We start from the raw sequence: 21703 nt of genomic DNA, 5'->3' as shown, positions 1-21703 counted from the left end.
ATGCATTGCATAAGTATTTGATTTATTATTTCCACTGAATTAATATTACATTTATTTTATTTTTTTGCACATGAAATAATTACATTCTTGAGGATAAAACATCCCTGTTTTTCATTTTGGTTGCCAAAGTGGAAGTATTAGACATTTTGAAATTTTAAATTTAAATTTGAACCTTCAAATTTCACTAGGACGCCGGGCACTGGTGGCTCACGCTTGTAATCCTAGCTACTCAGGAGGCTGAGATCTGAGGATCGCGGTTCAAAGCCAGCCCGGGCAGGAAAGACCGTGAAACTCCTATCTCCAATAAACCACTAGAAAACCGAAAGTGGTGCTGTAGCTAACATGGTAGAGCGCTTGCCTTGAGCTGAAGAGCTGAGGGACAGCGCCCAGGCCCAGAGTTCAAGCCCCACGACCGACAAAAAAAAACAAAAACAAAAACAAAAAAAAACAAATTTCACTAGGACTTGAATTGTGTTACTTACAACTTTAATGTTAAAATAAAGAGCATTATTAAATAGAAAGCAACATTATAAGTTATCACACCTTAATCCCTGAATTGACTTAATGATAAAAAACAATTATATTTATATAACATGCTGTATATACTCAAACTATGAGATACAGAAACAGAAGACTTCTTTTTTTGTTTTGGTTTGTTGTTCTTTATAGTTTGTGATGATTCTGTCTTCTTTACCTTGTGCCTAGTGTATTCATTGTACGTCTTCAGGAAAGTGGGGGGTGGGCACAGAGCTTTAGGGAAAAGGGTGAAAAATTGCACCAGTAGAGTTCATTGAACATTGATAAAAGTGAACTATTTAACACATGGATGGGGACAGGACAAATGAGGGAACTGAAGACATTTCATAAAAGGAAATGTACTCATTACTTGACTCATGTAATTGCAATTCCTCTATAAATCACCTTAATAATAACAACAGAGAATTTTTTAAGGTCAAACAGAATGTTGCTTGTTAGAATTCTAGATTTTTTTGTTCACTGATTTGAGCTGGTTGAGTCTATCTCTGAAAATAGCTACATTGACATTCATTGGGTGAATTGTGAGCTACTAGTATATAAAAGTCAATTATGATTGCTTGTATGTTTTTTGAGACTCTGATTTATTTACTTCTTTAATTTGTCTACAGGTTTTTGGTTGGGCTTGTTCCTGTTTTTCAAAAGACCTATTGGTGCATAATTAGTGCGGATTCAAGATTGTTCTAATTTATTGCTGTACATACTCAAAGCTATAAATTTTCTTCTGAGTATTGCCTGTGCCCTCGTGTCCCAGGGGAGGTAGTATTTTGTGTGTTCACTTCCACTGAATTCCATAAACCTTGGAACTGACCTCCATACCTCTTCAGTGACTCACTGATGATTTAGCAATGTGTTATTCAGTCTCTGTGAGTTTCAGAATTTTCTGTAATGCCTTTTGATGTCAAGACCTAATTTGGTCCCATCATGGTTTGACAGGATACAAGGAGTAATTTCATTTTTACTTTTGAATTTTCACAGATTTTCCTTGTGATCTAAGATATGACCTATTTTGGAGAACATTCCATGGGCTGCTGAGAGGGATATATATTGCGATGCTGCTAGGTGAAATATTCTGTAGATATCTATTAGGTATAGCTTGTCATTGCAGTTATTTAGGTCTGAAGTTTTTTTGGCTAAGGTTTTACCTGGATGGCCTGTCCAGTGGTAAGAATGATGTGTTCAAGCAACCAACAATGTGTTTGGATGCATGCATATTTTTAGGTTAAGTAATATTTGTCTGATGAATTTGGGAGCTCTAGGATTCAGGGCATTGATATTTAGAATTGTAATATCCCCATGATGGAGAGTTCTCTTTATCAATATTTAATGTCCTCCTTTGTCTCTTTTTACTTTCATTCCACTTTTAATTTAAAGCCTATTTTGTCTAATATTTGTATAGCTACTCTGGCCTGTTTATGAAGTCCATTTTTAATTTGTAAAAATGATGTACAGAAGGGTTACAATTACATAGTCAGATATTGAGCACCTTTCTTTTGAATAGTGTCACTTCTTCCCTCATGTTCTCCCAGTTTTTCCCTTTCAACCTCCCTCCCCCATAAGTTGTATAGTTCATTTTCAATGTAGTGTCTATTGAGTAGCACTGCTACATTTGTTGACCCTTTGTCCCACCATTTCTGTGTTTCCCCTTGCCCTTTCCAAACTTACATATAAAACCAAAGGTACAGAAATAAAAACAGCAACAGAAGACAGAAGGAAAAAGCAAAATAATAAAACTCTCATTATCATTTCTTGGAGATCATTTTGATGAACATTATTTTATATGATAATATTGATATAGCTATTGAGCCTTTGTGATCCTCTCCAAAGGGCATCCTCCATTTGATCTCACTGTATAAATTTTTAGAATCCCATATAATTTATCATGTCCAAGTCAAATGTTTTCACTTTTATCATCCAATTGTGTTTACTTGTAGAATTATAGGCACATTCTAATACAACAAATGAGGGAAATCAAGCAACCTACATATATATGTATGTATGTATATATATATATATATGTATATATACATATATATATACAAGACATATATACTTTTATTGATCGCTATTTACAAGTATGTATGTATGTATGTATACATACATATATACACATAAATATTCAAATTCCATTCATCCATCAGAGACAATAATATTGTGCCATTCTTAAGGAAAATGAAACACGCAGAAATAATAATGTTAAGTGAAATTAACTGCACCCAGAGAAACTTAGGTTTCCTCACTTGTGGTAGATAGCAGCTGATTCTAAATGTAAATTTATAAACATTTATTAAACATACTGGATGGTATGCAAACAGATACAAATGAATTATCTGAAGTGTCAGAGTCTATGTAGTGTGAAAATATTATCATTCTCTTAAAAGATTAAGTCAAAGCCCAACAAAATAAATGCCAGTAAATGTGTAGTGCAAGAGAGGACAGTGGGGGGCAATGTGAGAGGGGTAGGAAATTGAAGGGGAAAAGGATAGGCAAGAAACCATTGCATACTTCCCAGATTTGAAATATACAAAGCAAGGGGTAGTGTGAAATTGGGGTGAAGATGTTGAAGTGGTAACACAATTCCAGGTGCATTGTACACATAAACTGCTTTGTTAAATGGCAAGTAATTCCATACATGACATAATATTGAGATACGTAAAGACTGGGCTTGATTGGGAGGGATGGATGAGAATGTTGAAATGGGTGAAATTGATCAAGATGCTCTGTATCCATAAACTGTTTCAGTGAATAGCAACTCCTTTGTACAAGTAGTTAAAGATATTAAAATATTCAAAAAATTAATTATGATTGTTGAATAGAGAGTTTAACCTCAAGTAAATTCCCATTTAAAAATATTTTTAACCTGGAGGTTTGGAGAATCAAATTCCAATAATAAAACATTATGAATCTTTTTTTCTGAAAATTTGAAATTTAAATAAAAATTCCTTTGCTTTTTGTCAGCAATTGGGCTGCTATAAGAGAATACTTCAACGTAAGTGGCTTAAAAACATCAGGAGTATATTACCCATACTCTAGAAGCTTGAACATTGGTTATAAAAATGGTTATTCAAAGCAATTCCTTGTCTTATGGGGGGTCTACTTTCTGGTTCATTATAATTTATTTGCTGAACGTTCACATGGCAGAGTAGTTATATTGGGCTTCTTTTATCAGGATCATTATTTCAGGGTCATCTCTGAAAAGTTGATTCTAATGTCACCAGACAGGGAATACAATTTCAAAATGTGTATCTGGAAGTAGTTACATCGTCCAATATATTTTGCAACTTTTGCTTTAACTCTTAGTGTAGTGTATCATTTGGATATTATTTCATAAGAAATAATAACTTAAGGACAAACCTATATCGTGTAAATTATGTGAATGATTCTTCTTAACAATGGGAATAATTATAGTAATGGCAAAGTGAAGTACGATTGTTTAGTGGCTCTTGAATCACATCATAGGTAATCATGTAAACATGGTGCAATATTTCTAAGGCCCTTCTGATGTATTTGAACAATCTCCAATGAATTAATTGCTTTCAGAAATACAGATCTCCTTTGATTTTAATTACTGTCTGCTATTAGGACTCCCACAGACACCAAAATTAGAGGATGCTAATTTCTCTGAAAAAATACATAATGTAATTGTTATAATTAATATAACATGAAGAATGTAATATTATTAGCATTATAAATACCAGAGTTCACATTATATAATACATTGACATCCTTTGGTTACATCAATTTTTAGAATATTTATAACTAAATGTAAATTGTTTGCAAATAGTTATTTAATGATGTATAAAAAATGAGAAAAAGATTTGTGTACATATTTACTACAGATGCAAACAGATTCAGGTGGTTATTTATGATCCCTCATTTGTTGGTTTCATTCATGCATAGAGAACATGCAGAGAAGTGGCAATTGAAACCTTGCATTTACTAAAGAGTTAACTTACATGAAATTTATGTTCTGCTAAATATCAGATTTTATAAATTAAATTGTTTTTGTCCCTTCCTTCCTTCCTTCCTTCTTTTCTTCTTTCCTTCTTCCCTCCTTCCCTCCATCCCTACCTCTCTCTTTCTCTCTTCTTTCTTTCTCTTTCTTGTTTCTTTGTTTCTTTCTTTCTTTTTTCTTCCATTCTTCATTTCTTTTTTTTTACTCAGAATACTTCTTAACACTATAGAAAAAATACCAAATGTTGTACTCCAATGTGTTATGAGGAATTATAACTATTAAATAGATTAATATTAATTTTAATAACCTAAGCTATATCTTAAAACAAAAAACTAAAAACCACTAAAAAGCACTTCACAAAAATGCAGGATATGTAACAAATATTACTTTTCATGTCATTGTTTATTTCTTCAAACTAAAATAAGAATTTAGACATAATATTGTACATGTCTGTGTGTGTGTGTGTGTGAGAGAGAGAGAGAGTGTGTGTGTGTGGGTGCGTGTTTTGTTCTTGTGATTTGAACTCAAGGCCTATCCTTTACTTTTATTCACTCAAGGATAGTGCCCTAACATTTGATCCACAACTCCACTTCTGGCTTTCTGTGTGTGTGTGTGTGTGTGTGTGTGTGTGTGTGTGTGTGTGTGTGTGTGTGTGTGTGATTAATTGAGATGTGTCTCACAAACTTTCTTGCCAAGGCTGGCTTTGAAGTCCAGCTTCCAGAATAGCAAGGATTAGAAGCTTGAGACACTCATATTCAGCACAGATATAATATATCTAAGAATAAAATAAATTTCTTATTATTTGAATTCCAGAGGTCAATTTAACAAATTAACATTTAGATATTTATTTAGTTATTAAATCTGAACCTCTACTGTGGAAAAATACTTTTCATTTTTATGAAAAACTATGCACTAAAGGTTTCAATGACAGAATCTTTGGACAAATTGAATACTCTATTATTCAAAAGCGACAAAAGGATCATTAATCAAATTTCTCATGTAAGCTAAAATCAATAGGATCTATCAGGCTGACTGAAGCAATTTGTCATTAACTTTAAATTTTATCTATTGCAGCTACATGATTTTCTATTCTTTTTACCCTAAACTTTTTTGACATAAAAATTTAGATTCATACATTTTTTGAATATGCAGAAATCTTAGTTACTGGTCATGTATTTCTGAGATTTGAGTACCAAGTCATTTCAGAGAAACACTGAATTTCATATATTTTATGTCAACACTGATTTTTAGAAATTGAATCAATCTCAATATGAGCTAACTAAAGCAAAATATTCTATGACTTATCCAATTATTCCTATATATTTGAATATAACATTATTGAATGGCAGGAAATTCATATTATACCTACTCTCTATAGAAGTTATAGTATTCATTTTTCCTTCAACTAGAAAGAATGAACCTCACTATAAATGACAAAAAAACTTGAATATAAATGCCATAAAATTATGAAAAATTCAAGTCATTATGAGTTAGATGAAATAGTCATTTTTGAAGATCAAAAATGAAATCTCTTGAAGCTTCCTTATCTGTTAAATAAAATGTATTTGCAGTCTAAATATTTCATTCATCTCTCCAGCAATTGTATAACCAAACCAACTCCATGCCAAATAGCTCCTCTGATTAATTGAAGTAAATACTTAGGAACAGAAGTTATCACAATTGTACAGAAATATCTACCCACCATTCTAGAAATTAAATCTGAAATCATAAAGGATTGGGATTAATAATTAGTTTTCACTATGTTGCCATAAAGAGGTGGTGAACCTTTTCAAGTGGGCACAGCTGTAGAGATTTGGTCACTGAGAACTTGTGATCAGAGGACGTTAAGATCAAAGTCCTTTCCTATTCTTCCTTCTTTTTCTTCTCTGTCTCCTTCTCATTTTCCTTCTCCCTCTCTCTCTACCCCTCTTTCTCCCTCTCCCACTCCTATTCCTCCTCTTCTTTTCTTCCTGGCTTCCACGAATATACATACTCCATCACATGTTCCTGACATGGGTACTGTGTCAACCCAAAGCAATGAGGATAAGAAACATAAACTGAAATGTATAAAATCAGAAGCCAAGATTAATCTTTCCTCCTTTTAAGTTGATTTCATAAACTATTTTGTCATATTAATAGGAGACTGACACAGCATGCTCTCATTTATTATAAGGGATAAGATTTACTCGAAAAAATCTGACCAACATTGCCCTAATGAAATGATTGATTAAATTAATATTATAGTAGGGCAAATCTACTTTAAAATATCAGTTATACTTCAAAAAGAGGCAAAAAATTTACCACTATGGTTTGCTATGACAAGACATCAGAATTCACCCTTTTCCTCAAGGAAATAAATCTGTAATTGGCACTATTGTCAATTTCACAAATGATTTAATAAGACTGAAGAACAAATTTCAACTCAAACTGCGTGATATAAAATTTACTTTGTCCATGTAAACAACCTTTGTATTCTATCTATGTTTGGTCCCTAAAATGACTTGCATTTTATTCTAATCATATTTTTAATTAACTTTAAGTATGTGATTGGGGGTTGCTGTTTGACCAGGCAGTTTATAAATAGTGTTTAGTGAGTTATTTTGTTTTCCTTTTATCTCTCCTGAGGTTTGAACTCTTTGCCTGGGAGCTGACCCTGAGCTCCTTTGGATGAACACTAGAAATCTATCACTGGAGGAACAGCAGCACTTTCAGATTTTTCTCAGATTTCACTGGAGATAAGAATTTCATGGACTTTCCTGCCTGGGCTGGCTTCAAACCTCAATCCTCAGCCTCCTGAGTATCTAGGATTACAGGCATGAGCTGCTACTGCCTGTCTTAATACAATGCTTCCTTTTTTTTTTTTTTTGCCAGTCCTGGGTCTTGAACTTAGGGCCTTGACAATGGGCACTGTCCTTGAGCTTCTTTTCCTCATGCTAGCACTCTGCAACTTGTGTCACAGTACCAATTCCAGCTTGTTTTGTTTATGTAGTACTGAGGAATCAAACCCAGGGCTTCTCACTACCACTAAGTAAGTCTACCACCAAGCCACATTCCTAGCCCAGTACAATGCATCTTAATGATCATTGTCTCTCATCCTTCTCAATCCTATCTCATCTCTCAATTTACATAATTTTGTAGAAGATTCACTGACTCACAATGTCATATATAGTCACTTAGAGGATATGTCACAATTCGTATTTTATTGATAGTCTCATTCATCAACATACTAAACTTATGCATTACAGAATTCTGTGATTTTAAATGCTAAATTAACACTCAGATTCACCCACTACTATTCTAAAATTTTTCCTAAGGTTAATGCAAATGCAATCTGTAATTCTTCGATAAAGTACAATGATTCATAGAAAGTTAAGAGTTGGACTATGAACATCACCTTCAGTTCTAGAACATTTTATCATTACTACCCCCTCAAAATACTCCAATATTTATTAGTAGTCACTTCCTGTCATCATTTCAACCTACCCTCCACTTGACCAACCATTACTTCATAGTCTACCACTACAGATGTGCCAATTTTAAAAAGCTCATTTAATTAGAAAATGCAGTCTATTTTATCCATTTCTCCCATGTAATATTAGTGTTTCCCAAGTAAGTTCATGTAAATTTTTCTGATAGATAGACCATATTGTTTTGTATACATGTATAGAATTATATAATGTCCTCAATGGGCATTTCAATATTTTATTATATATTATTGTAAAAGGTTTTGCTATCTATATTCTTGTACATGTGTCTCATTGGTCATGTGTTGAAATCTATTTTGTATATAAAACTATGACTTAAAATGCTGGATAATAGAGCAACTAGATGTGTAGTATCTTAAAGATTGCCAGTATGTTTAATAAACTGACTATATCACTGTAAGTGCTAAGCAACAATGTATAAGGATTCCAATTTCTAAATAGTGGTTGTGCAGTGCTATCTTATTGTTGTTTCTATTTCCACTAATCTCTATATGTATACAATGTCTAGGTATGCTATGATCTTTTAATATGTTCTTTGGTTGTTGGTATATTATTACAGAGATATGTATTTGGATTTTTGGATAACATATTCAGGATGGTTAAAGTTTTTCATTGGCATTAATATGCTCTTAATATATTTCTGATTCAAATCTCTTTAAATAAGTGTATATATATACATACTATGTGTACCTATGCATATTTCATATTTATATGTGTATATATACAAATAACTATATATGTATATTATTATTTTCATTTGTCCATAAGCGATCATTTTACTTTATTTGCCAAACATGTCCTTTATTGATTTTACTTTAGCATTAAGCAGTCTTAAAGATAGGCTCAAGTCTAACATTTTAGTATTATCTTAGACACCAATGGCCTTCTAGTCTAATGAAACATGAGCCCTCAGAATGTTGACCAAATTTCTTAGTTCGTTTACACAATTACTATAATTATGTATTTTCGCGTCTATGTTTCATTTCACCAGAGAATCTGTATTTATCCTTTATGTCATACATGAATACCAATGCCTTTGGAAGATATTTATTAATTGGTGCATATTAATTGTACGAAGAAATCTTATTGAAATATTTTGCACATGCACATATTGATCAAAGGCCTGATTAACCTGTTTCTGTCTTTCTCCATTCCCGTTTCCCCTTATTTTTCAACTGTTTTCTGTTAATGTCTTTGTGCTATCTCCACACATCGTCAAAATGTATTTCAGTGTTGTTCACTCAGTATCATTGAAAATTATAAAATGCTGAATATAAAGGCAAAAATCTAAGTAAATACAGACACATAATTTTTGTGGATTGGAGGATACATTTGAGCAAAGTTATTTAATTGTCTCCTGCTTCATCCCCCTCCTTTTATTTGGTCATTCTTGGGGCTTGAAATCTGGGCCTGGGTACTGTCCCTCAGCTCTTCAGCTCAAAGTGAGTGCTCTACCACTTGAGCAACTGTGCCACTTCTGGATTTCTGGTGATTAATTGGAGATAAGAGTCTCACAGACATTCCTGTTCCAGCTGGCTTTGAACCGCAATCCTCAGATCTCAGTCTCCTATGCAGCTAGGATTATAAGCATGAGCTGACAGTGCCTAGCTTCACAATTTTATTTATAAGTTTATGACAATTTCTTGAAACACCTGACCAGCACTCTTGACTCATTGACAAAAGAAAATAAACTGGAATATATTTCTCTGTCTAATATTAAAGGTATTAGTGTAAAATTGTTATATTTATAGAGGAAAGATTATAAAGCTCAATGGGTCTGGACGGCACCAGATTAGAGCCACATACATATTATCAAGGAATATTTAATAAGAGTTTAAAACCAAACACTTGTGGAATGACATTCTCTTTAATAAGTGGTGATAGATTAGACAGTATTGGGGAGAATTAAAAAGTGAACGTTGACTTAAATATAACAATTTATTCAAATATTATCTTCAAGCAGGTTTTGAAAGTGGCATATAAAACAAAAGAGTGATGTAAATATAAAGCAAAGGAAGATGTCTTGACAATTTAAGCATACTTAAATATGGCATTAAAATTATTGGAAAGGAAAACTTGATATAGTATAACTCAACAAAACTCAATAAAAGTCTAAAATAATTTAGTCTCGTATACAAATAGTGAATAGAATTTAGGAGCAGGGTGCTCATCTATCTCATCACAGCTAGGCTGTGATTTGAGTATTACTGTTTGAAGGCAGCCCACAAAATAAAGTCCCTGAGAATCTTATCTCTGCTTAATCAGCAAAAAAGCCAAAAGTGAGGCATGACTCAAATGGTAAATTGTTTTTTTTATTTTTTTTTTATTTTTTATTTTTTGGGTCCAGTCGTGGGGCCTGAACTCTGGGCCTAGGTGCTGTCCCTCAGCTCTTCAGCTCAAGGCTAGCACTCTACCACTTGAGCCACAGTGCCACTTCTGGCTTTTTTCTTTTTTGCTTGTGTGGTGCTGAGGAATAGAACCCAGGGCCTCATGCATGCAAGGCAAGCGCTCTACATTGAGCCACCTTCCCGGCCCCTCAAATGGCAAATTGTTAACAAAATGCAACAAATCTCAGGGGCCCTGATTTCAATCCCCAGGACCATACATACATGTACAAAATTAATAATAGTAATACTAATAGTGATGATGATGATGGTGGTGGTAATGATGATGAAGGGTACCCATAGTCAAGGATAAAATATTTGCAAATCCTGTACCTGAAGAATGCCTCAAATGTAGACTCTACATAAAATGCTCAAAACCTAATGTTAAAAAAAAAATCGATTAGAAACCAGCAAAATACATGTTGTGAAAAATAAGCACAAGAAAAGCATCATCAGTCATCAAATGAATGCACATTAAAACTAAAATGACATTATAAAACATATTTGAGAATTACTTCACATAATACAACAATGTCCGTACTAAATGCTATCAAGAAACATAGAAACTGGATGCTGGCAGGAATTCAAATGGGAAAGCCACTTCTGAAAACATTTTGACAGGTTCCTAGAATATGAAATATGCAACAACCTACAGTATAGCACAGGAATTGAGTTCTTTAGGCTTTGTCTCATAGAAATAAAATGTAACATTCACCCAAAGGCCAAAACACATAGGTTTATACCAGCATTATTTCCTCTAGTCAGTTCAGGCTTTCTTCAGGTAAATGGGAAATGAATTGTGCTACATTCTATAATGACAGAACTAAAGGCAACTTCTGGGAATACAATACATTATTAAGGCATACAACAACTGACAATAATCTACCATAGATTTGAAGGAAATTCTAAAAGCTTATTTATTGCATGAGCTAGAAGTTGGAGAAAAAAAATGTGTTGGTTGCCAGGATGAAACAGGTTTGGGATGGGACAAAGAGAAGTAGTGGGTTTAATTATAAAAGGGAAGCATGAGACAAGACTCATTTTTGGTAAAGAAACGTTATCTGTAAATATGATATATTAATATAGAATTGATAAAATTATATTGGACTTAATATGTGCACAAAATAATTAAAGTAACTGAAGTCTGCATAAGGCACTTGTGAAATATTAATGTCCTACTTGTGATGTCATTCTATAAATATTTAAAGAAACTGGGAAAATATTCAAGGGATTTCTCTGTGTTCTTCTTATAACATCATAAAGATCCATACTAAGCTCAATAGAATTTAATGATATCTAGAAAATAGAAGTCAATATCGAATGTTTACATTGGAAAATAGTCTGAGTCCAAGCTTGCTAATTAGAAGGCAGAACTTTAGAACACCAACATCCAGGGCCAGTTCTGACAAAAAAAAAAGTGAGAAACTATAAAAACACAGAAAGCTAGGTATAGTGTAATTTCCCTGTTATTTCATGTTTGTGGAAGCCATAGGTAAGAGATTATTGCTCAAAGGAGGCTTGGCCAAGAAGTAAGACCTCATCTGAAAAATAGTGGTCAGAGCCTTAGCAACTTCAAGCACCAGTAGTGCCAAAGGAAAAAAGAAAACAAGAAAACAAAACTAAAGGAAAGGATAGAAAAGGAAAACTATTTCCTCTTCATTCTTGTAGTTTTATGTCATTGGATACAAGAATTGAGAGTAATTTGTATACTGTTTTAAGAATCAGGCCTCTCTAACATGAAAGCATTAATTTCAAGTAATTATTTTATTATTACTATTTATTACCTTATTATGCCTTCTTGGAGATTGAACCCATGGCTTTGTATATATTAGTCTAGTCCTACAACTGAGCTGTACCCCAGCTCTCTTGTATAGTTTTGGAAATTTTTTATGAATTCTTCAATAGATAGCTACTCTACTTTTCATCTTATCTTTTCTCTCCCACTTTTTCCTCTATATATTTGTTTTTGTTTTGAAAACATTCCTCAATTTTATCTTCTAAACCTACAATTTTGCTTTGAGATTACCGGGAAGTCGGTTATTTTATGACATCTATTAAATTATATACAGATATATGTATTTCATATGCATGATTGATTCTTAGAGTTCATTGCAATATGGTCATATGTACATAGGTATTGAGCCATTGTGATCCTCTCCTAAGAATAGCTGCCCTTGTTTTCACCATGTGAATGCTTAGATTGCTGTTAGTTATTCATGCCCAAGTATAATTATTTGTCTTTTACTACCTACTGGATTAACTTGTAGATTTATGGGCATATTCTAGTTATTATAAATGAGGAAAATCATGCAGTATATATTTAATTGGATCTGGCTTATTTCACTTAATATCATTTTTTCCAGTTTTTCCAATTCCTCAGGAATGGGGTAGTGCCATTCTTTCCGATAGAAGCACAGAATTCCATCAATACAACAGAATTGAAGACCCAGAAATGAATCCACTCCTACAGGCACATAATCTTTGATAAGGGAGCCAGAAACAGGATGGAAGAAAGACAGTGTAAAACCGAATTTGGAAATCCTTACCCAAAAGACCACCAGAGACCATCAACAATGTAAAAGCAAAGGAGTCTTTATTGCAAGCTAGAACTTGGTCCCACCACATACATGGCAGCAGCCCATGACGCTAAGAGGCCCTAAGACCAGGGTTATAGTACTTTTTATACAATTTTTAGGGAAGGCAGGGACTTTGTATACATCATAGCATCTTACAACAAATTATAACACATCGCAGGGAAACTCTTAATACAATTCTATAGTATGATTGGCGCACTACAAAGCAGAAACAGGTTGTTGGTTAGATCAGAGGGTTGAAGTACTTTAAACTGGTTGGCTTGCACCACAGGGAGTCTCAAGGACACACTTGCTAAACTGCAGGGTTCCTTTTTTAAACAAACACCACCTGTGGCCTGACTGCGGGGGGTCACCATGCCCTCCAGCACCTGCCTGCCTGCGGTTTCCCCAAGGATAGTTTATGTTCCTAGTTGCCAGGGAATTGCTTCTTCTGTTCATTCCCAGGTCGGGCTCATGGTCAGCTGCATAACTCATACTTCAGAAGATGACATCTAGCTCAAGATGGAGTCACTCAGGCCTCAGGCTCCTCATTTCCCCCTTTCTGATAGGCCTTAAGGGCCAATCATGGTCCTTATGGGCACACATCATGTTCTCCATTGGGTACCAGATGATAGTGTTAATGCGTTTTCTAACAAACATCCCTAGCCGGTTTACAACACTGGACCCGACTGTGAGTAACAAAATTAACAGTACCAAAGGCCCTTACATTTTTTTCCACCAGTCCTGACTCTGTATATCAGTTAACTTAATTTTATACCAGCAGTACTCATGAAGCTCCAATATTAAGACATACTCATACCATTTACTACATACTTAAACTGTCTGAGGTTTGTCTTCTTTACTCCAATGACTTAATGTTTTAAGACAATCCTTACTTTTCAAATCCTTTTTTATCCAAAGAGGATACTAATTTTTTCCCAATTCCTTTCCCAAGGCTTTCTTTACTACCCTCCTCTTGTTTGCAATTCCTTGAACTTCTTTGTGGCTAGAGTTTTAAAATGCCCATTTTTCCTTTGGATTGCAGAACCAAGTTATCTCAGAGCAGCCTCAAGTCACCACTGGGATGCAGAAACTTGCTAGATTTTAAGGCTAAGAGCAGGGCTGGGTCTCATTACTACCTGTATTGAAAACAAACTCAGGTTATTACCATACCAGAGCCAAACTTGGCTGTGACTATAGAGTGGATTTTCAGTCACTATGCACTGAAGTGCCTAAGGCAAGCAAGCCAGTGATATCCTTGCCCCCAATATCCACTGTGGGAATAGAGAAGGTTTCTGGATATCACCCAAAAGAATGAACCACAAGATCTCAGTTTTAGCAGCTTTCAACCAGGATGCAGTCTCAGGTGATGGAATCAGGCAGTTCACTCTACTTTTTTCACAGTGGAGGTGGTCAGGGTAACAATGTAGATTTCTTCCAGGGGACTGTCAAGCTGTAGCAGCAGCAGCAGGGTCTTTCAGTGGCTTCAAGGGACTGTCACACCTCCTGCTGGGCTGCAAATTCCTACACAGACTGGTTAAGGATACATTGCATAGGCTAGGCAGGCTGTGACCCCACTAGTTTTTAAGACTATTTAGACAATAGCCCACGACAATTTACCAAGATGACAACTTTTTAAACTAGATAGTTCTTTTTAATAAGGCTGATTTTCTAGGCAGATATAGAGGGCTCAGGCCTGTACTATTTCCCATGCCTTTTCCTTCTGTCTATTTGGACACAACTTTTTAAAGTGACTCTGGTCCCTTGTTCTTAAAAGCGGAAGATGGGTGAATATTCATCTTCTGTAACTTCTTTAAGCTGACTCAGGGGTGTTGATCCTACCTAGCCAGGAACCTATAACCTTAGCCTATTTTACAAAGAACAATATTTTAACTTTTGGCAAATGCACAAACCATTTCTCTGGCTACAGCACTGTAGCTTGTTTAGCCTTCTGGTTTGCAAAAGCATCTTTCTGGATGGCTTAGGAATGTGGTCTCTAATGATGCCCCAGTTACCTATGCAGACCTTCAGAGAGATATCAATAGAAACACACTTACAGGTTTACAAACTTTTTCCTATGGAGATGAATTTCATGTAGCTGGTGTCAGCTCAAAAATTATTGCCAATTAGAATTTTTGGCACATACAAGGGTTGGGATTTAAACTATCCCCCACATTTTATAACTTTAGCTTTTTACTACTGTCACAGGATGGCAAGTTCCTGTCCCTTACGAGGTAAATAGTCATGGACATTAGGCATGCTTACAAACTGTCTTCGCATGACCTCCTGGCTCTGATCAATTCTTGAAGGGCCATGCACAAATGACTCTAGGATCCGACATTTCTGCCATCCAAGCAGTGGCTTACTACCTCTGGATGCTCCACCATTGCTTTCGTTCCAGGAGTGTCTTCTCCACACTGGAAAAAATGCCTCATTGGCATTTCCCTTAGTTGGTCGCTGAACTTGAACTCAGGGCCTGAGTGCTGTCCCTCAGCTCTACAGCTCAAGGTTAGCACTCTGCCACTTTGAGTCCCAAAGCAACTCTGCTTGCTCGTTCAGCACTCTGCTGGATGATTAGAGGTGACAGTCTCACAGGGACCTTTTTCTTCCCTCTGCTGGCTTCGAACCAGTTTGCAGATCAATGAGTCTTATAGAAGGCCACTTTATTCCAATTAAAAGCAACAAGGTGGTCAACATAGAAGTAGCTTTTAAGCATGCTCTTACCTGGAACTTATAAAAGCCAAAATTACATCTAACAAACTTGTAAGAATCCTTTGTACTTTGCTCTGGGCTTGCTGGAAACTGTTTAAAAAAAAACCTATAAGAGCAAACTAGAATAGCAATTATTTTGGTAATCCTAATTTTTCCTTTGTGCACTTTGAGGCAAATATTAAGAACAATTTTACTCTTAAACTTTATATCCAAAAATCCATTCCTAATTTTTAAGCCTCCTATTAATCTCCTTTTTAATATTCTATACATTAGTTTTTAGTTGCATTTTAAAAAATCTCTTAAAATCTTGAGGCAAAGTGTCATTCATTGTCTCTTGGCTGCTTGTTTTAAAACAGATACACACTAAAACTTTTAAACTTAAATGTCAATTTTTCCTTAATGCAAGAATTACAATCACCATCACTGTACCAAGAAGCTAGACATAACACCCTTAGGACTTTTAGAAACATATACTACTTGTAGAACATCATTGAAAGCAAATCACATTATACAAATAAACTTTTTAACCCTCTTTTTAAGTCCAAGGGGCAGTTTTAGCAATACTAATCAGACCATCACATCACTCATTTTAACAATCATGTTTCCAGTGTCAATCTGTAGGGAAAAGGGACAGAACAAAGATGGGCCACTTGGCCCCTCCTATGGAATGGGCACGTACCTAAGCCAATTCTTTAGTGTTAGGTGAACTGCCTTTGTGCCAGTTTGCCCCCTTTCACCATGCATGGACTCCTCCCAGGGCCTGTCCCATTATCTGTGGACTTCCTCAGATCCTGTCCCACCATACATGACCAGCTGAACTGCGCTTCTGCCTGTTCACTCCTCACCCCTAAAGACAGGTCTTCTGTTGGTTTCTAAGTTTTCCCTTTTCTTATCTCTTGGTTCTCGAATGAAATACACAGTTTTAGACAGAAAGAACAGGTAACATCTTTGACAGTGTTAAACTAACCTTTACACTTAAATTTCTAATATTTATCCCCAAATTTTAGCCAAGGAACTAAATTCCAAACAGCCAATGTATTTGTGTTAACCCAGATATCTTGATTACAGTATAAACAGCCTTATGCATTTTAAAATATTAGATTTTAAAATACCAGATTTCTAATTTTTTAATTTTTATTTATTTTTATTGTGAAAATACTGTACAGAGGGGTAACAATTAGATGGGCAAGATAATGAGTACATTTCTTATCAAGCATTGTAGCCTCCTCCTTTGTTTCCCCTTTCCATCCCTTCCCAGCCTCCCCCCACCCCCCCACCCAATCCTTCCCGCCCCTCCCCCCCTCAACAAAGTTGTAAAGTTGGTTTTCCACATGAAAGCTTGTACTTTTCATTGTTGCAACGGGTCCACCTGTATCCTTATTTAAACGACTTGTTTTTCCCCTTCCCCTCCACAAATTATACCGACATCAAATACAGTGAAAGCAGGGGTTATACTGTGGGGGAGGGACATACAAAGCAACAAAGAAATAATCTTATAAATGCATTAGAAACAAATGCATGAAAGAAAAAAACACATTTGAATACATATCTTAGAGTTCATTTTCCTAACATCACCTGATCTGACCTTTTCTGCTTGACTCAGACATATACTAGATATTGCAAATAAGGGAAACCATGGGACCTATGTTTCTTTGGGCTTCGCTTACTTCACTTAATATAATTTTTTCCAAGTCTTTCAACTTCCTAACAAATGGGGCAATGTCATTCTTTCTGATGGAGTCATAGAATTCCATTGTGTATATATACCACATTTTCTTGACCCATTCATCTACTGAGGGGCATCTGGGTTGGTTCCATAACTTAGCTATAGTAAATAGTGCTCCAATAAACATAGTCGTGCTGGTGGTCTTGTTTGTATACTTTTGGGTAAATGCCCAAAAGTGTGATTGCTGGGTCATATGGGAGCTCTATGTGGAGTCTTTGGACGAACCTCCATACTACTTTCCAAAGTGGTTGAACAACTTTACATGACCACCAACAATGCAGTAAGGTTCCCTTCTTTCCACATCCCCTCCAGCATCTGTTGTTTTTAGAGTTCTTGATTTCAGCCATTCTAACTGGAGTGAGGTGGTATCTCAATGTTGTTTTGATTTGCATTTCTTTTATGGCTAGAGAGGTTGAGCATTTCTTCATGTGTTGATTGGCCATCCTTCTTTCCTCTTCAGAGAAGTTTCTCTTTAAGTCTTTAGCCCACTTAGTTATTGGGCAGTTGTTTCTTTGAGGATTTGTTGTCGGGGGATTTAATTTTTTGAGTTCTAAGTATATATTAGATATGAGACCCTTGTCCATTGTATGGCTAGTGAAGATCTCCCAATCCGTAGGCTTTCTATTGATCTTGCTAGCTATGTCCTTTGCCATGCAGAAGCTCTCTAACTTCATGCAATCTCATTTGTCCAACCTTTCTTTGATTTGTTGTGTTTCTGGGTCTCTATTAAAAAATTTTCAGCCTGTGCCAAGGAGACCTAGCGTTTCTCCTATTCCATCCTGTAATGTTTTCAGAGTGTCTGCTTTGACTCGAGGTCTTTGATCCATTTGGAGTTGATTCTGGTGCAAGGTGATATGGCCCCCACAAACAGGCAGGAATTGCAATCCTAATATCAGATAAAATAGACTTCAAATTAAAATTCGTGAGAAGAGACAAAGAATGTCACTACATACTAATTGAGGGATCTCTCCTTCAGGAGGATATTACAATTCTAAATATCTATTCACCAAACAACGGAGCACCCAAATTTATCCAAGAAACACTACTTTCCTTCAAATCCTACATAGATCCAAAGACATTAATTGTTGGGGATTTTAACACACCACTTTCCCAACTAGATAGATCAACTCAGCAAAAACTCAACAAAGAAACCGCAGATCTAAACAACTGCAAAGATCAACTAGATTTAACAGACATCTGCCGAAAATTTCACCCAGCAGCATAAGAATATGTCGCGACCACCTCGACCAGCAAGGAAGACGCGACCCGGGATTCTTCTCAATGCGGTTTATTCAGGACCTTTTACAACATCTTCTCTCCTGCTTCTTCTGCCCGCTTCTTCCTGCTTCTCTGTCCCCCCGCCCCCCCCCCCCCCCCCCCCGCGCTCTGGTTATAAGTCTCCTGGATGGCCAATCCTGAAGCACCACGTGGCATATACCGATAGGGTCGCAAACACGGAAGCAAACTAGGAACCAAGTCATAGCCATATAAGGAGTTTTTTTTACAGAGAGCACTTGTCACCGGGAAGACAGAAGGCGGGAGCCAGCGCCATCTTACCAAGGAGCTACAATGTTGCTTTTGTGGCCACTCCTTACTGCCTGGCCGTCTTTGGTCGTGGGTCCCGCAGCTCTCCACAAGAATACACGTTTTTCTCAACAGCACATGGAACATTTTCTAAAATAGACCACATTTTAGGCCACAAAGCAAACTTGTCCAAATTCAGAAACCTTGCATTCTCTCTGACCACAAGGGAATAAAATTAGAACTCAACACCAGATTTTCTATTTTTTAAGTTAAAGAATCCTTAAAAAGCCGTTAAAAACAATGTGAAGATTCCTTAAAATTTTTGGTAATGTCCAAACCTCATAACCTTTTGAATTTTAAACTTAAACTCACCCATTGTTACAGCATGCTGACAACTCTTATCTTGAACATGTTCATAAACACATACAAAACACTCACACAGATCTTAAAGCACACAAAAAATCAAAATCAGTTGTACGTACATTTTCTAAAGTTTTTAAAAAAATTTTAAGACAATATTTCTTTTAAACGAAGTACCTTTGTTGAGCTTCATTTTTCCAGGGCTTGCTTGTTTAGCAAGGTATTTCACTAATCAGTCTTTTGAATCCCTTCTGTTGGAGGAGGGCTGGGTGAGGGGGTCACCTGAAACTGAACGGGCCTGATTTTTACCCAATTTTGACAAAAGCACTTTACAAATTGTTAAGCTGTCTGGAGCAGCTGAAAGTCCAGACCAGGCTCACTGCTATCTACACCCTAACCTCTCCAGCAGCCTCCACCAGGAGAAGGTGCACCTGAGGCTTGTCCATGCCACTCCTCTTGGCTGCTTGGTAACAAAAGAAGGGGGGAGGGAGACTTAGCAGGTCTGTGACCAAGCCCAACCGGAGGCTGAGACTTTAATTCCCCCAGAGATGTTCAAATAAATATCAAAAACACTGATAAACACAAAAACCAAGGATTCACATTTAAAACTGGTACCAATTCTAAAACGGAACTAGACAAAACAACAACCAAAGGCTGAGTTGGGGACTAATGGGCCCCCAGAAATCTGTGCTGTTCTCAAGCTGAATCCAGAGTTTGCTGAGTGAGCCTGCCACTGTCACCCAGAACTTCCCTACCTCAGAAAACATAGAACAGAAAACACACCAAAGTAAACAAGACAGACAAGTGGCCACAAAGACGAAATCAGGTCTCAGTGAATGGGGCAACATCTCAACATCACTCACTTACCAGGGGACTCGGACCCCCTCTACTCACCTCGGGAAGATTTTTCTTTTTGATTCCTGCAAACATTGACCCAGGAGTCTTCCAAGGCAGAGGAGAATTCCCAGTCATCTTGGGGCAAGGGAAATAAGTTCCTAGTGGCTGTCCCCTCAGACTGACAGGTTCTCCCCCGTACTCAGACCCCCTGGGCTAAGGCCCGAGGCTAAGATCTTGCTGGTGCCACTTGCAGGTGGTCAGTGGCAGTTTCATAAAAAAAGAAGGAGCTAGAGAGAAACAGATATTAAGGGGGTGTTAGCCAGTCTCCTCTGAGCCCTTGCATCAGGATGAATCTGGGAGGAGAAACATTCCAAGAATTCCAAAAGACACACAGACAAAACACTGAACCCTGAGACAAGACATGTTCACAGCATGTGCATTGTAGACTGTCAGTCAGAAAGTGCTGGACTACAAATGGGCCCAAATGTCCACACTAGTGGATAGCCTACCCTGTAAACTATCAGTCAGAAAGTGCCAGACTCAAGCTTCTGCACTAGTGGATAGTTTACCCCCCAGGAAATCTGAGGGACAACTCCCACCGGCCCCGTTGGCTGTCTTATAGCACGTCCACCAAGACCTCTTGCCAACCCCAATACAGAACCTGCAGGGAACTCAAATACCAGATGATTTCAGAATGGCAATGCCTCTACTTACTTGCCGGGCTTCTCATGACTCCTTGGTTAATGCGTCTGGGTGGGCTTTGGGGGGATTCCCGGCCAATGCACCAAATGTAAAACTGAATTTGGAAATCCTTACCCAAAAGACCACCAGAGACCATCAACAATGTAAAAGCAAAGGAGTCTTTATTGCAAGCTGGAACTTGTTCCCCCCACAGCCCATGACGCTGAGAGGCCCCGAGACCAGGGTTATAGTACTTTTTATACAATTTTTAGGGAAGGCAGGGACTTTGTATACATCATAGCATCTTACAACAAATTATAACACATCGTGGGGAAACTCTTAATACAATTCTATAGTATGATTGGCGCACTACAAAGCAGAAACAGGTTGTTGGTTAGATCAGAGGGTTGAAGTACTTTAAACTGGTTGGCTTGCACCACAGGGAGTCTCAAGGACACACTTGCTAAACTGCAGGGTTCCTTTTTTAAACAAACACCACCTGTGGCCTAACTGCGGGGGTCACCATGCCCTCCAGCATCTGCCGGCCTGCGGTTTCCCCAAGGATAGTTTATGTTCCTAGTTGCCAAGGAATTGCTTCTTCTGTTCATTCCCAGGCCGGGCTCATGGTCAGCTGCATAACTCATACTTCAGAAGATGACATCTAGCTCAAGATGGAGTCACTCAGGCCTCAAGCTCCTCAACAGCCTCTTCAAAAAATTGTGCTGGTAGAACTGGCTGTACACAGAAAACTGTAGTTATATCCTTATATATCCCCCTGCACCAGAATCAATTCCAAATGGATCGAAGACCTCAATGTAAGTCCAGATTCCTTGAAAATGTTATAGGAAGGGTTAGGGGAAACACGTGGGCCCCTTGGCATAGGTCAAAACTTCCAAAGATCACGAAGCACAACAAATCAAAGTAAGTCTGGA

The 21703-nt window shown here is 36.8% G+C and overlaps 1 long non-coding RNA gene across 1 annotated transcript; it reads right to left on the bottom strand.

Annotated features, from left to right (window-relative positions):
- Positions 1-16967: 16967 nt before the first annotated feature.
- LOC138820364 (uncharacterized) lies at positions 16968-19673 on the bottom strand. The gene is made up of 3 exons (XR_011369848.1): positions 19431-19673; positions 18927-19043; positions 16968-18255 (listed from the first exon to the last, which is right to left on the bottom strand). It is a non-coding gene; the product is annotated as an uncharacterized lncRNA (long non-coding RNA).
- Between the last annotated feature and the right edge of the window lie 2030 nt (positions 19674-21703).

This window comes from Dipodomys merriami, unplaced genomic scaffold (assembly GCF_024711535.1).
Source record: "Dipodomys merriami isolate MVZ:Mamm:240054 unplaced genomic scaffold, mDipMer1.0.p SCAF_869, whole genome shotgun sequence".
NCBI lineage: Eukaryota > Metazoa > Chordata > Mammalia > Rodentia > Heteromyidae > Dipodomys > Dipodomys merriami.
Note: the sequence above shows the minus strand (reverse complement) of the source record. Positions and strands in the feature narration are given on the sequence as shown.